This window comes from Balaenoptera borealis (assembly GCF_965194805.1).
Source record: "Balaenoptera borealis genome assembly, chromosome: X".
In the NCBI taxonomy this organism is placed as follows: Eukaryota; Metazoa; Chordata; class Mammalia; order Artiodactyla; family Balaenopteridae; genus Balaenoptera; species Balaenoptera borealis.
The window spans coordinates 30,432,067-30,445,683 of NC_138881.1; the positions used below are offsets into that span (position 1 = coordinate 30,432,067).

The window sequence follows — 13,617 nt, forward strand, 5'->3', positions numbered from 1 at the left end:
AAATCACAGCAAGATCCTTTTTCACCCACCTCCTAGAGAAATGGAAATAAAAACAAAAATAAACAAATGGGACCTAATGAAACTTAAAAGCTTTTGCACAGCAAAGGAAACCATAAACAAGACAAAAAGACAACCCTCAGAATGGGAGAATATATTTGCAAATGAAGCAACTGACAAAGGATTAATCTCCAAAACATATAAGCAACTCATGCAGCTCAATATGAAAAAAAACAAACAACCCAATCCAAACATGGGCACAAGACCTAAATAGACATTTCTCCAAAGAAGACATACAGATTGCCAACAGACACATGAAAGAATGCTCAACATCATTAATCATGAAAGAAATGCAAGTCAAAACTACAATGAGATATCATCTCACACTGGTTAGAATGGCCATCGTCAAAAAATCTACAAACAGTAAATGCTGGAGAGGGTGTGGAGAAAAGGGAACTCTCTTGCCCTGTTGGTGGGAATGTAAATTGATACAGCCACTATGGAGAACAGTATGGACATTCACGAAAAAACTAAAAATAGAACTACCATACGACCCAGCAATTCCACTACTGGGCATATACCCTGAGAAAACCATAATTCAAACAGAGTCATGTACCAAAATGTTCATTGCAGCTCTATTTACAATAGCCAGGACATGGAAGCAACCTAAGTGTCCATCAACAGATGAATGGATAAAGAAGATGTGGCACATATATACAATGGAATATTGCTCAGCCATAAAAAGGAACGAAACTGAGGGACTTGAGGATACGGGGAGGGGCAAGGGTAAGCTGGGACAAAGTGAGAGAGTGGCATGGACATATATACACTACTAAACGTAAAATAGATAGCTAGTGGGAAGCAGCCGCAAAGCACAGGGAGATCAGCTCGGTGCTTTGTGACCACCTAGAGGGGTGGGATAGGGAGGGTGGAAGGGAGGGAGATGCAAGAGGGAAGAGATATGGGGACATATGCATATGTATAACTGATTCACTTTGTTATAAAGCAGAAACTAACACACCATTGTAAAGCAATTATACTCCAATAAAAATGTTTAAAAAAATCAAAAAAAAGGAAAAAAAAAAGAAAATACACCATAGACTAAAGCAACAATATAAAAAACATACCTAGAAAGAAACCATACAAAAATGTATATAATCTACATGGAGGCAACAATAAGAATTTCCTGATTGACTTAGGAAAAAGAAGTCTCAACCAGAATAGTATGTTATGTGTATTCGTGAGGCACAGATATTGTAAGAATATCAATTTTCCTTAATTCATTTACAGATTTAGTACCTTATCCATAGCAGCTGATGACAATCAAACATGGGCTACTGTTTCCTGTACCCGAAATCAACCATGGAAAAATTACAGAAGGAATAAAGAGAAAACATTAACAAAAGCAAAAACACAAAACTAAATAATCCCTGAGGGACAATAAGTCTCCACTGAACTAGAACCTGAGTGTGGGCAGGTAGGGGGTGCCCTGAATTTGAGACAGGTCTGTAGCCTGCAAGAGAGGCAGATGACAGGATTGATTAGAGAAAAGCCTTTAAACTTGAGCCCTGGATTCTTCCACTGTGCTCTGGGACCATGAATCTCTACTGCTTCACTGAAGGAACCTGAGGCAGCATTTCAGAGCCCGCATGCCAGGAGCATGGGACGCCAAAGATTGGGCTGGATGTGGCAGTATGGTCCACAGGCTGTGAGATAACCATCTGAAACTTTGTTAGTGGATGACAACTGGCCTTTTTAAATGATCATCTTAATAGACTATCACACACGGACTCAAAGAGAATAGCCAGTAACACAGCAGTTGTACAAAAGGACAGAAATTCATTTCTGAACTTTTGAGCAATGCCCCTGATGTCAACAAAGAGAGACCACAGTGAGAACTGTCAGGCTAAGGAGCCCCTCCACTAACTCCTCTGGGATTCTGTGGGGCATGGTTGGGGACAGGGATGGAGTCATACCAGAGAAGGATGGAATCGCAGGCCCTGCCAGCAGTCAGTGTGAGGACCTTGAGTGAGACCTGACGGGCTCCAAACCACAGAAGAGAGTCTCGCCTCCTTTCCCCTCAGCTCATCTTACCTGCACCAGCCATCTCTGGGAGGCTCCAGGCAGAAGTGTCCAGATGAGGTGTGCCTGCACTTCACACCAGCAGTCTCAGGGAGCTGATGTCTTTGATGCGAGGCCTTGGCCTCAGGTCAGCAGACGGGAGGTAGCCCAGCACCTACAGGGAGTCAAGAGAAGACACTGAGAGGGGATTGAGAGCAGCATCCACCATAGAACAGGGGGCCCCAAAGAGGCCTCACTGTCAGCTCGGGTGACCCAGGCATGGCTGTGAGGCTCAGGCCCCCAGATACTTCCGGTTGGGGGTGCCGACAGAAATGAGAGCCAAGGTGTGACGCCTGCTGACTCAGCTCAGCAGAGGGAAAAGTCCCAGGACCTGCCGAGAGTCAATGAAAGGCCCACGTGCCAGTCCTGCGGGAAGCTCCGCCGGTACCACCCCACACCGCCCCGCCCCGGCCCGGACCCGCCCCGCCCCTGCTGTCCTCCTGGAGCCCAGATGCGCATGACCGGAAGTGACGTCCTCCTAACCACGCTGCGGGGGCGAGGCCATTTTTGAGAGTTGCCGTCCTGCGAGGGTGAGCCGTGGGAGGAGTCCCACGTCTCGTCAGGTGTCAAGGTGTGAGGTGACCCCAGTTAGAAGTGCGGGGACACGCCCCCGACACCCCCAATCCCCTTTCCCTCCGCAAAGAGGCGGCCACGCAGGCCCCGCCCACCCCGCCCCTGCTCTCGGCCCGAGAGGCTCGGCCCTGGCTGTTAGGCCCCAAGTCCATCCGCTTCCCCCGCGGGGTCTCGGGCAAGGAAGGCCTCGCTCTGAGGCGGGTGGACCCTGGCTCAGCTCAGTAGAGGGAGCGCCCCAGGCCCTGTGCAGTGAAGGACGGGACCCTCGTGGGCTCCGAGGGGCTCCACACCCCAGAATGGCGGCCACGCAGACCCCGCCCCTGACGTCAGCCTGGGAGCCTCCGGGCAGGTCTAAAGACGGAGGGGCTCCCCCAGTGCGAACGCGGGCGGACGGACGGACGGACGCGGGAGACTCAGGGAGGAGGGGGCCTTGTTCTGAGGGGCTGGCCGCAGGTCAGCAGAGGGAGGATTTCCAGGGCACGGGAGGAGTCAGGGTGAGGACCGTCCTCCCCGTCGCAAGGGCACCTCAGAACCCCTCCCCTGTTGTCAGCCGCTTCCTTCTGGCCACACACGGAGAAGGGAGGGCTGCTGTCTGAGAGGGGAGGTGCGGGCCAGCAGAAGGCGCGTCCCTGAGCACTCCCAAGAGTCAGCCCAAGCCCTTGAGTGAGGACCAGTGGGGCCGCCAACCACAGGGCCTCGACCTGTCTGCTGCACGCTGCAGGCTTGGTAAAACTCGGCCACATGCGGCCGCGTGCTCACCCTCACTGCCTCCTAATGAGACTCAAGGAGGTGCCGGCACTGGTGCGAGCACACGGCCCTCGGGGCAAGAGGGGAGCTCCAGGCTGCACCGGCCGTCCAGGGAGGACCCCGAGTGAGGACTAAGGGAGCCACCCACCCCGAAGAGAAGGGACGAGAGAGAATATGGCCTGTCCCCTCCTGCCAACCCGTAAACTCCCAAGAAAGGACTGTCAGGCTGAGACTGCCCGTCGTTTCCTCTGCCAGGTCCAAGGGAGGTTAGAGCTTTGTTCTGAAGGGGCCATCACCGGGCAGCAGAAGGGAGGGTCCCAGGACCCTTCGGTGGTGGGCTGAACGCTCCCTCCTTTCCTCCTCCTGGGTGTCATGGAAGGTGGTGGTGTCAACTTCAGAGCAGCAGACGGGATGGGGTGGGGGTGGGGGTGGTGGGGGAGTCTTGCCAGCAACTGTCATCCTGACTCTGAATGGGAACCGCGAGGACCTACCTCCCCTGCCAGCCCCCACTGTCACCCCCGTACCGCCCAGGCAGGGCTGGCTGGCTGTGCCCCAAGGCTCACTCTACCGTCCTCCACAGGGGTCTCAGGGGACAGGCGGAGCAGGAGAACGGGAGCCCTGTGGGTCCTCGAGCAGTGCCCTCAAGGACCCTGCAGAGGCGGCCTTGGTTAAAGCCAGGGAGGAACCTCCCCGCTGAAGGTGCTCACAGCATCTCCTTGTCCCTCCCCCAGGTGCCCTCATTGCCTGCCTTCCTGCCCACACTCCCGCCTGCTGGCCCTGACCTGTGTCATCATGCCTCGGGGCCAGAAGAGCAAGCGCCGTGCCCGCGAGAGACGCCACCAGGCCCGGGCGGAGACTCAGAGTCTCGAGGGTGCCCAGGCCACTGAGGCGGCGGCAGCGGCGGCGGCAGCAGAGATAGAAGAGTCGCCCCCCTCCCCCACTTCTGTTTCTCGGGGTACTCCCCCGAGCTCCCGTGCTGCTGGCGCTCGCCGGGAGCCTCAGGGAGCCCCAGCCACTAGCTCTCGTGATGCAGGGGTTTCCTGCCCAGGATATGAAGAGGGTGCCCGGGCCAGCGAAGATGAGGAAAGTGTAAGTACCTCCCAGGAAGCACCTTCCACTCACAGCACTTGCATAGATCCTCTGTCCAGGAAGGCCAGCAAGTTGGTGGGGTTCCTGCTGGAGAAGTACAAGCTGAAGGAGCCCATCCTGCAGGCAGCAATGCTGAAGATTTTCAGCAAGAAGTACAAGAAGCACTTCCCTGAGATCCTCAGGAGAGCCTCTGAGCGCATGGAGCTGGTCTTTGGCCTCGAGCTGAAGGAAGTCGACCCCAGCCGTCACTCCTACGCCCTCATCAGCAAGCTGGCCCTCCCCAGCGAGGGAAGTCCGAGTGATGAGTCGGGGCTGCCCACGTCCGGTCTCCTGATGATGATCCTGGGCATGATCTTAAGGAAGGGCAACCGTGCCACCGAGGAGGAGATCTGGGAATTCCTCAATGCGTTGGGGTTGTATGCTGGGAGGAGGCACTTGATCTTTGGGGAGCCCAGGAGGCTCATCAGCGAAAAGTTCGTGCAGCAGAAGTACCTGACGTACCGCCAGGTGCCCAACAGCGATCCTCCGCGCTATGAGTTCCTGTGGGGCCCGAGAGCCCTGGCTGAAACCAGCAAGATGAAAGTGCTGGAGTTTGTGGCCAAGGTCGCTGGTACCGTCCCCAGTGCCGTCCCAGATCTCTATGAGGAGGCTCTGCAAGATGAGGAAGAGAGAGCAGGAGTGAGAGCCGCGGCCAGGGCTGCAGCTGTGGCCGAGGGCAGTGCACTTCCAGGGCCAAGGCCCCACAGCTCCTCCCACATCTAGGGAGGGAGGCCGCGGGCAGTTTGTTCACTTTGTTTTGGAAGGGAGCAGTCAAGCTCCTAAGTAGTGCAGAGTAGTAGGGGTGGAGGGAACAAAGTATAGATCTTATTTATCTTTCTGTTTTAAACTAGTAACTTCTATACATTATTTATTGATTTATTTAGGTTTTTTCAAATGTTTTTTTCTTGTAATAGTGTGTTTTCTTAAGAATATGAATTCGTGCATGACATTGCTTGCATATTTATTGCTGTTTAAAGAGTTCTAAAGTTACAGTTTTGGTATATGTAAAAGAAATTCACGAACCATCTATATTTTCTGTATGATCCACAAGTAGAAAACATGGCACTGCAATAGAGATTTTCATGGAAACGTGAAAGACGACCACAGAAAATATTTAGAAACAAAAAATGGAGAAAACATAGAGTAAAAGGTATTTAATTCGTGGTTTGCCTTATTTCTTTTAAACTTTCTCATTTGTATTTGTTTCTTTTGTCCTAGTGCACTGCATATTCTCTGCTACCTACTGGATTAAAAATAAACTCTGATGGGAGGGTGGTATTTTGGGGGTTCATAATAATCACATCGTAACTGCCATTCATCAAAAACCCAATATTTCTTAATGAGTATGCCACTGCTTTATATGTAGTACATAACATTCCAACATTCATGCAGGATAGGATTTGGCAGACTCCCTTTATAGGTGAATAACTTGCAAATTTCTCAAGTTCACAAGACTGATTAAGTGACCTTGCTGGGTCTAGTCCCCTGGTCGGGAATAGTCTAGAGCCTACACTCTTCCACTCCTCCCAGCCTAAGCCAGACCTTACGTCTTTTAATTCATTTTTCTTCTCACCACTCCAAAAGGTATCTCATGGGATAAAAGGGGCCCTGTTCCCAAAGCACTGTTTTGGAATACAGTAATAGTAACGCTGAATAAGTGAATGGTATGAATAAAAAAAAATATTCGGTGACAATGGGGTCTTCTACATATGCAATGCCAGATAACCTGAAAAGATCAGCATCTCCTCATTTACTTACTCTTCAAGTTTCTCAGGGACATAAAAGCCTTGGTTTAAGAGCTGTGTCCTCAGGTCAGTGGAGGGAGGAGTCCCAGCCTCTGATAGTTATTCAAGGTGAGGACCTTAGAAGAGAAGGGGGCCCCACAAAGTGTACCCTGCTTTCTCCCTTGTGTGGCCATGGGCAGAGCTGTGTGTCTGAAGGTGCCCCTTCTTTTCCTCCGGGGCAAGGGTGGAGAGGTTCTCAGGGAGGCGAGTTCCTTGGTCTTGTGGCAGCATCTCCAATCCTGCCCAAGTAGGGGATCCTAACAGGCCTTAATTTGATTCAGGGTGAGGACACTGGGTGCTGATGAGTGGACTCCCCATAACAAAGGGGACCACACAGAGGCCCCCAGCAGGGGTAGCCAGGGAACAGGTCTCTTACCTCCCCTTCTGGTGTCTCAGGAAGGTGAAAGCCTTGGCCTGAGGCTGGCAGGCAGACAGTCAGCAGGGAGGCTGGAGTCCCATATGCTACCTGAAGCCAAGGTAAGAAACCTGAGTTAGGACTGAGGGGCCACTGACTCCAGAAGAGTGGGGCCTTGTAAAATCCTGCTCCTCAGAAGACCCCAACAGCTTTGGACAGATCTGGTTCATCCTGACTTCCAATTCCGAATTTCCAAGAAGGTAACGCCTTTGTTCTGAGGAGCACAGCTTCAGGGGAGTGGAGGGCGGAGTCCTGGGTCTGGTCAGGCATCACGATGAGGACCCTGAATGAGGAGCAAGGGGACCACTCACTCCAGAACAGAGGAGAATGCAGAGTCCCACCCCTGATGTCAGCCCCAGGCGGCCCAGGACAAAGCTTTCTGGCTGACGTGCCCCCTCTTTCCACTGGGAGTGGTCTCAGGGAGGCGAGGGCCTTGGTCTATTGGGAACAGCCTCACTCAGTAGAGACTGGAAATCTAGTGACTCTAAATGAGGATAAAGGGACTCCACCTAGAACAGAGCCCTGCCACTGGATACCTCCCCTCGGCAAATCCAGGAATGTTGGCATGATGCGCCCCACACGTTTCCTTTTAGAGCATCTCCGGTAGATGAGGCACTTGGTCTCAGGGGCCAGCCTCACGTTCGCACAGGGGGGAGTTCCAGGTCCTGCCAAGAGTCAAGCAGAGGACCATGAGGACTGAGGGAACCACCCAAATCATAAAAGTGGGGACGCCACAGAATCCCTCCCTTACTGTCGGCCATGAGTGACTACAGGCAGTCATGCCCACGTGAGGCAACCCTCACATCCTCCTAGGTGGTCTCAGGGAATTAAAGGCTGTAGTATGAGAGGACAGGCCTCTCTAGGTCACGGGAAGAGTCAGTGTAAGGACTCTTGAGTGAGGACCAAGGGGAACGCCCAACCGAAAAGAGAGAGGAACACAGAGCCCCACCACCCTTTCGGCCCTGGGAAGCCCCAGGCAGGGGTAGTTTGATGTGTCACCCACTTGCTTCCAGCTCTGGAGGACTCAGGTCAGTAGAGGGAAGAGTCCCAGATCCTGACACAGTGAGGACTATTGAGGTCACAAACCCCAGAAGAGTGGAGCCCGGAGAATCTTGCCCTCTGCTGTTAGTCCTCAGAAGCCCCTCAGAGAGAGCTGTGGCTGCATGTGGCCTACTGTGACTTCTACTTCTGGGGACTCAGGGTGGTGAGGACTTTGCTCTGAGGCTGGCTGACTCAGCATAGGGGAAATTTCCAGGTTGTGCTAGGAGTTGGGGTGAGGACCTAAGGCTGGAGTGGAGCAGGAAAACCATAACAATGGGGGCAGCACATCATCTCTCCCCTGCCGTCAGTCCTGGGAGACGCCTGGATAGATGTCAGGCCGAGCAGAGGCAACCCTTAACTCCTCCCAGGGTGACAGAGAAGTGAGGACAGTTAATAGGTGAAGAGAGCGAGAAATTATAGGTCTTCCCAGGAGTCAAACGGAGGAGGCTGAGTGAGGACTGGTGCGGCCAACCATAATAAGGCCTGGATTTGCCTGCCACAGCTTTCTGCCTTCAGAGACCACAGGTAGATGTGGGAAATCAGGCTACCCTCACTTCCTTCTGTTGGGTCTCAGAGAGCTGTGGGCCTTTCTACGAGCACATGTCCTCAGGTAAAGAGAGAGGAGCCACAGGCCTTCCCAGGAGTCAAACTGAGAACGCTGAGTGACGACTAAGGGGAACATGCCCCACCCCCTGAGCTGTGGGGATGACAAAGAGTCTAGCCTTGCCCCTGCTTTCAGCACTTGAAGGCTCAGGACAGGGCAGTCGGGCCGAGGCTCCTTTACGTCAGGTCTAAGGGAGGTGAGATCCTTAGCCTGAAGGTAAAGCCATTAGAGGGCAGAAGGGTGGGTCCCAGGCCCTACGTGAAGCCAACTGAGAGCACTGAATAGGGACTGAGGACCCAGTGATCCCAGGATAGAAAGGACTCCACAGAGCTGTCAGCACTGTGTTCCCCCTGTCAGGGCGGTGAGCTGGGGCACCCCTCACTTCCTCCTCATGGGTCCCCGGGACCACTGAGGTGTCAACTGCAGAGCAACAGAGAGGAGGAAGCCCAGGCCCTGGCTGCCGTCCACCTAAAGATCCTGAAGATGAACTGAGCAGACTCCCCGCCCTAGAACGCGGAAGGTCCCACTGGCAGCCCCTTCTGTCACCCCAGGGACACTCAGGTAGGCTGGCAGCCTGTAGCCCAAGGCTCACTCTACCGTCCTCCACAGGGGTCTCAGGGGACAGGCGGAGCAGGAGAACGGGAGCCCTGTGGGTCCTCGAGCAGTGCCCTCAAGGACCCTGCAGAGGCGGCCTTGGTTAAAGCCAGGGAGGAACCTCCCCGCTGAAGGTGCTCACAGCATCTCCTTGTCCCTCCCCCAGGGGCCCTCATTGCCTGCCTTCCTGCCCACACTCCCGCCTGCTGGCCCTGACCTGTGTCATCGTGCCTCGGGGCCAGAAGCGGAAGCGCCGTGCCCGCGAGAGACGCCACCAGGCCCGGGGGGAGACTCAGAGTCTCGAGGGTGCCCAGGCCACTGAGGCGGCGGCAGCGGCGGCGGCAGCAGCAGAGATAGAAGAGTCGCCCTCCTCCCCCGCTTCTGTTTCTCGGGGTACTCCCCCGAGCTCCCGTGCTGCTGGCGCTCGCCGGGAGCCTCAGGGAGCCCCAGCCACTAGCTCTCGTGATGCAGGGGTTTCATGCCCAGGATCTGAAGAGGGTGCCCAGAGCCAAGATGAGGATAGCGAGTCACAGATGAGCGGGCCTGCCCCATCCTGGACGGTTCGTCTTTCCCTCCCCTACCTGGACACCGGTGGTTGGAGCATGCCCAGAGATCCTCCCTCTCGTGGTCAAGGACCACTGCTAGGTTTCCAGCCATACCAGGACCAAGCAAGACAAAACCGCCAGCACAGGTTGACGCAGGCGCACCAAGACCTAAAAGGTGACTCAAGGTAACCCAGGGTTCATTATGCCTCATTTGTAATAACTGAGCATTGCGGCGTTTGCTTCCCCGCCCCACCCCATGGGTTCTGCTTGGGTGCTTATGGGTAAGTGCCTGCCTACTAGCAGGAAAGTTACATAACCTAAAGCTGTCAATCGATTTGTCAGTCAAATAACACAGGACACAGGGAGGGACCACCACTCCACAAAACACGGCCCTACCCCATTGCGGGGCTGCTTCTGGTTTCCAGACAGCCCGCGCTCCTGCTTTCTCGGGAGTGTACTTTTGCTCTGCTTAACTGAACTCTTGCTACTTAAAACTGCTCTACGCCTCTCGATTGAATTCTTCCTCTTTGGGAGGGCAAGAACCAAGGAAATCGCCATTCTGCTGGTGACAGTATGGATCACACATTCATTACTTTTATCAGGTACAAGTTAAAGTTTTGATATTTTATAAAACAAATTTAGAAACCTTCCATTTTTTTTATGACCTCGAACAAGAAAACACAGCAATGGAAGAGGGATTTCCATGGAACTGTGAATAGACTCGGCAGTTAAATAATGTGGGTCCAGTAAAAAAAGAAAAGAAAAAGAGTAAATGGTGGTACATTTTTGGTTTGGTTTATTCTTTTAGTGCTTCTTTTTGTAAAATTGAAAGATGTTTTCTTAGATTATTCAAGATTGTGAGAGAAATTAAACAATAATAAAGTAGACCTCCTTATCGTTGCCACTCTTATTCCCAACCATTAATTGAGCATCTACTCTTTGGAAGGCTCCATGGCAGAACTGGGGATGGTAAGAAAAAGAAGACTGAGCCACTGTGCACAGAACTTTAGAGCCTAGGAGCTGCCGCCATATCAAGAAGATGGTGAGACACACTCTAAGACCTAAATAAATGACAAGTTAAAACAAGGGGTGAGAAAGAGAGGAGGTTCCAGATGAGAGCAGTCAAGTGTAAATGCTCTGAAGCAAGGAAGTTTGGCGCTTTGGGACACTGCAGTTCCCTTGAGGAGGTGATTTTAAGTTAGGCGGGATGGTGGGCTAAATGAGGCTGAGTGAATTGTGGTGGGAGGGTGGGACCCTTAGATGGTGGGCCTCAGAGTTGAGAGACTGAAGACTGGAATGGAAGATTACCCTGAATTTTTACTTTGGGATTGTGGGTAAAACAGAGAGAATCTCCACCCAGGGCAGGAATAAAATGGGTTCTGTGTTCCTGTCCCAGTGCAGGTGAACACAGTGCACAAACTAGGTGTTTTAATCCCATCGCCTCCAGGGAGTTTCTGAGAAACAAGGATGATACTTCCTTGAAGTGAGATGTCAAGAAGCCACTGTGATAGCACTCTTTGCACTGGGGTCAAAGGGCCAGAGGCCACTCCATTAAAGGGATGTTCTACCAGTTATCTTAAGTGTAATCTGGGGAACTCCAAATGAAGGCTACATTTTTGGTGGTGGTGAAATTATAATGAAAATAGGGGTGGTCTGGATGAAAAGGCACCTGGGAGGGAAGTTGTTGGTCCTTGACGCAAATTCTAGAACCTCTGAGTAGCATCCAGCTGGGAGAGATTCCTCCACACTCAAATGACATATTTACAGATGGGGAAATTTTACATAGTTTTACTGTCTAAGCAGTTTTGTTCGTTCCAAAGGTGCTGCGTATTTTCTGACATCTCATGAGATTAAAGAAAAAAATCCCAAAGAGTTGGTATTATGGTCTGGGGTCATAGCTATCGTAGTAATAAATGCCATTCTTGAAAGACCATTGTTGCAAGTGCTTTACAAACATCACGTATATTACAATAGCTCTACAAGATAGGGCTTATCAGACTCACTTTGCAGATGATGAACTTGCAATTTTCTCAAGTTCACAAGACTCGTGACAGAGCTGGGAATAGACCCTTGGTCTGAATTCGTCTAGAGGCCACACTGTTCCACTCTTCCCAGCCTGAGGCAGACCTAGTATCCTTTAATTCACTTGTCTCCTCACTACTTCAAACTGTATTTCAGGCAATTTAAAAAAAAAAGCAAGCAAGCAAACAAAAAACCCTGTAGCCAAAGTACTATAAACAGTCCTGATGAAGGAAGGTTAATATAAGAATAAACCATAATTTGGGGATTGTCTGTGGGCTTCATTTATCTAGAGTCCTCCTGCCCCTCGCTCCAGGGTTCCTTGAAAGCTGACTGCCCCGGTCCCAGCACGTGTGTTCAGCTCCAGCACTTTCCCACGTTAGAGCTCCTTTCTCCTGAGACTTCCCCAGTGTGCCCTCAAGTCCAACTCTGGAATCTGTTAATGGTGTGTTGAGACTGGCCTCTGAATAAATACACCAATGAGTGAGCTTACCTAGGAGGTCAATATCCAAAGCCTCCCTCATAAGTTGGAGATGAGGACCTGAATAGACATTTCTACAAAGAGGATATACCAGTGGCCAAACAGTACATGAAAAGATGCTCAATATCATTAGTCATTAGGGAAATGTATACAAAAAAAAAACCACAGTGGGATACCATTTCACTAGGTTGGTTATAAAAATGGAAAATAACAAGTGTTTGCGAGGATATGAAGAAATTGGATCCCTCATACATTGCTGGTAAGAATGTAAAATGGTTCAGCCTCTTTGGAAAACAGTTTGGTAGTTCCTCAAATTTAAACAAAGAATTACCGTATGACCCAGCAATTCCATTCCTAGGTATATAACCAAAATAACTTAAAAATTGTATTCAAACAAATCTTTGTACCCAAATATTCAAAGAAGCATTATTCATAAAAGCCCAAAAATGCAAACAACCCAAAATTTCCATCACTGAATGAACAGACAAACAAAATGTGATATATATTCTTACAATGGAATATTATTCAGTCATAAAAAGGAATGAAGTATGGATAACTGAGAGACCACGGATGAACCTTGGAGACATTATGATAAATGATAAATGAAAGGAGCCAGAAACAAAAGGTCACATATTATATGACACCATTTACATGAATTATCCAGGATAAGCAAATTCATAGAGACAGAAAGCAGATTGATGGTTGCCTGGGGCTAGGGAGAGGTATGAATGAGAAGTAACTTTTTGAAGGGTAAGAGGTTATGTAAGCAGATAGGGTAGGCGGTCCCTGGAGAAAGAGAACCAGGCATGGCTTTCTTGACATAAGAGAAGCCATTTTTGGCCTAAGCCATTTTGTGATCTAAGCCTGGAGACAATGTTTGCCCTTGAACAGACCTCTGTAATAATGATCTTAAGGGAATAAAAGAATGCAGCAACAAAAGACTGTTATCAAGCAGGAGCAGTAACAGTAGCAAAGGTAATAAATCAGTTGTTAAGACTCCCAGTCTTTTCAAGGGTAAAGATTAGCCTGAAGCACATTCTTCAGCTATTCTGCAGAATTCAAACCCCCCTCCAAGGATCAACCACCACCAGATCCACTGGAACCTAAGGAATGGTGACGGTAATCTTTTCTGACCCTTGTGACTTCAAACCCCTATAAAGCTTGGACTCTGTTGACCTTTGCCCCAACTCTATGCTGAATTCTCCTCTGCTCAAGCCCCTTCATGAATATGCATGTACCCTTAGCTTAAAACTTCCCCAGTTCGGCTGTCCAGGGAAACACTGCTTTGGGAAAGATCCCCAGGGTTCTCCTTCCTTGCTGCAAGTAATAAATCCTTCCTTCTCCTGCTCTTCGACTTGGCTGTGTATTTGGCTCGACACCCACCAAGAGGCAAACCCAGTTTTCGGGGAGTAGTTACCTTTTGGAATGAGGAATATGTTTGGAACAAGATAGAGGCAGTGATTGTACAACATTGTGAATGCAGTAATGCCACTGCATTATTCACTTTAAAATGTTATGTGGATATATATAAAAATGAGTTATCTTTTTTAATATTATATATAATACAA

The 13,617-nt window shown here is 50.5% G+C and overlaps 1 long non-coding RNA gene and 1 pseudogene across 2 annotated transcripts in view; both read left to right on the forward strand.

The window, feature by feature from the left end:
* The window catches only part of LOC309621188, a 1,076,444-nt gene that overhangs the window by 954,633 nt on the left and 108,194 nt on the right, over positions 1-13,617 (forward strand). The gene's annotated exons all lie outside the window — the stretch shown is intronic.
* Positions 3,806-6,810, forward strand: LOC309620889 (melanoma-associated antigen B4 pseudogene; annotated as a pseudogene). Its single transcript has one exon. The product of its transcript is annotated as a melanoma-associated antigen B4 pseudogene (transcript).